Raw genomic sequence first — 2,413 nt, forward strand, 5'->3', positions numbered from 1 at the left:
ACACACACACACACACACACACACACACACACACACACACACACACACATACACACACACACACCACATGAATGGGTGGACAAACGAAAGATGGGCATTCAACACTTATTGGGAGTTACGTGTATGAATGAAAACGATTTGGAAATTGAAGTACCAAGGACTTTGAATCAAACTGTTTTGATCCGTGTGTAGGGACAATTCACAAAAAAAAAAAGACGAAGGCAGGTGGTTTAGACAACAAACAGATTAGTTTAACGCTTAGGAAGTTAAAAAGTCTTTAACGTTTCGAGCCTACGCTCTTCCACAGAAAGAAAACAGGGAGAGAAAATAATGTGTAGTGGCTAGCGATCTATTATGGCGAATGCCGGACAGAGGGAAAGAGCAGACAAAGAAGCCTGGTTATAAAAAACATTAAGTCAAACCCAAAGGTCTTTCATTACGCAAAAGAAACAGCATTAGTACGCTGCAAGATAGGACCCCTCTTCCAAAAGGATGGCTCCCTCACAGATAGTCCGACCAGGATCAGTGAAGTACTGAATGACCAGTTCAAAAGTGTCTTTACCATCCCGTTGGAACACAGACAAGTGAACGAACCAGTGAATTTCTTTGCCACCTCACCTATAACCAACGAGGCAGTTACGATGGAATATATTGACATTAGCGAAGAAGACATACTACTAGCCATAGATAAGGTGGACGCAAACTCAACTGCTGGTCCTGATGGTTTCCCAGCAATCCTCTTTAAATCGTGTAAGCATGCTCTGGCAAAACCCCTCCAGATTCTCTTCCAGAGCTTTCTTGCAAATTGAAGACCGCCAAGCAAGCTGAAGGAGGGAATAATATGCACACTCCATAAAAGGGGATTCAGATCAGATGCCAAAAACTCTAGGCCTATATCTCTCACTTCATACATCAGCAAAGTCATGGAACGGATAGTCAGAGGGAAACTAATCGCATTCCTTGTAGGAGCTGCCTCACCCAGCTCTTACAACATTACGACTGGGTGTTGAGGCAGTTACTCAACAACTCAAATGTGGACGTAATACACCTTGATTTTACAAAAGCTTTTGACAAAGTGGATCATGGTATGATATGTCACAAACTGCGTGATCTCGGCATAGCTGGAAAACTTGGAGAGTGGTTAAACGACTTCTGAAAGATAGAAGTCAGGTAGTAGTGGCCAATGGAGCCACCTCAATGAAAACACATAGTGAGTGGTGTTCCACAGGGTACTGCCTTGGGACCACTGCTTTTCATAGTGGCCCTCTCAGATATGCCCTCAACTGCCCGGATAGCCACCCTCGCTATCTACGCAGACGATACGAAAGTCTCGCAGAACATACAGAACCCCAGCGATGTTGCACACCTGCAGCAGGAGTTGGACTCAATTTACAGATGGGCTGAGGATAATAATATGCAGTTTAATGCTGAAAAATTCCAAGCCCTGCGCTATCAGCGTCCAAAACTGAATATGAAACTTACAGGATACACTGGTCCACAGGGAATTACAATCCCAAAGCCTAAATCAGTGAGGGACTTGGGTATTGACATGAGTGATGATACCTCTTTCCAAATGCACATCACCAGGATGGCGACAAAGTGCAGACAACTGGCTGGCTGGATCCTGAGAACATTCATAACCAGAGATAAGGAAACCATGATGGTCCTCTGGAGGATATTCGTCCTCAGCCGCCTGGATTACTGCTCCCAGCTATAGTCACCCAACAGCGTAACATTAACAGCGGACCTTGAGGCAATCCAGTGAAACTTCAAAAAGATCATCTCTTTGCAACAGCACAGCGACTGGGAAAGACTGAGACAGCTAAAACTCTACTCCCTGGAGCAAAGGCGTGAGAGGTATGCAATAATATACATCTGGAAGATCCTGGAAGGATTTGTGTCAAATTTTTGCATTGAAAGCTACACCAATGCCAGAAGGGGTCAACACTTCACAGTGCCAAAGATCTCAGCAAGGCCATCACGCTTCAGGACCAGTTGCTGCAACAGCCTGCATTTCAGGGGCCCACAGCTTTTTAATATTCTCCCAAAGAGCCTCAGGAACCTCCACAAGGGAGATGCAGACGTTTTTAAATCAAGGCTAGACCTCTTCCTATCAAGAACCCAGATGAACCTACCTCACGGCAAGAGGTGAAAATGAGAGTAGCTACATCAAACACCATTCTACACCAAGCATCACATATTAGAGGAGGACATCAGTAATAACGGCAGTCCTCCATCATGGTCACAGTTCTGAGCTGAAATGTGTGTGTGTGTGGCACCACCGTTCGAGTGTGATCGTTATCAGCGTCGCCTTCCTGGCACTTGCGCCACAGCTTCGCGTTCCTGGCACTTGTGCCGGTGGGACGTGAAAAGTCATTCGAGCGAGATCGTTGCCAGTGCCGCTGGACTGGCT

General features: G+C 45.8%; 1 protein-coding gene across 1 annotated transcript in view; it reads right to left on the minus strand.

The window, feature by feature from the left end:
* LOC106871312 (signal-induced proliferation-associated 1-like protein 2) overlaps positions 1–2,413 on the minus strand; it is a 166,298-nt gene that overhangs the window by 127,697 nt on the left and 36,188 nt on the right. The window lies entirely within an intron of this gene.

Source organism: Octopus bimaculoides, chromosome 16, assembly GCF_001194135.2.
Source record: "Octopus bimaculoides isolate UCB-OBI-ISO-001 chromosome 16, ASM119413v2, whole genome shotgun sequence".
NCBI classification, from domain to species: Eukaryota; Metazoa; Mollusca; class Cephalopoda; order Octopoda; family Octopodidae; genus Octopus; species Octopus bimaculoides.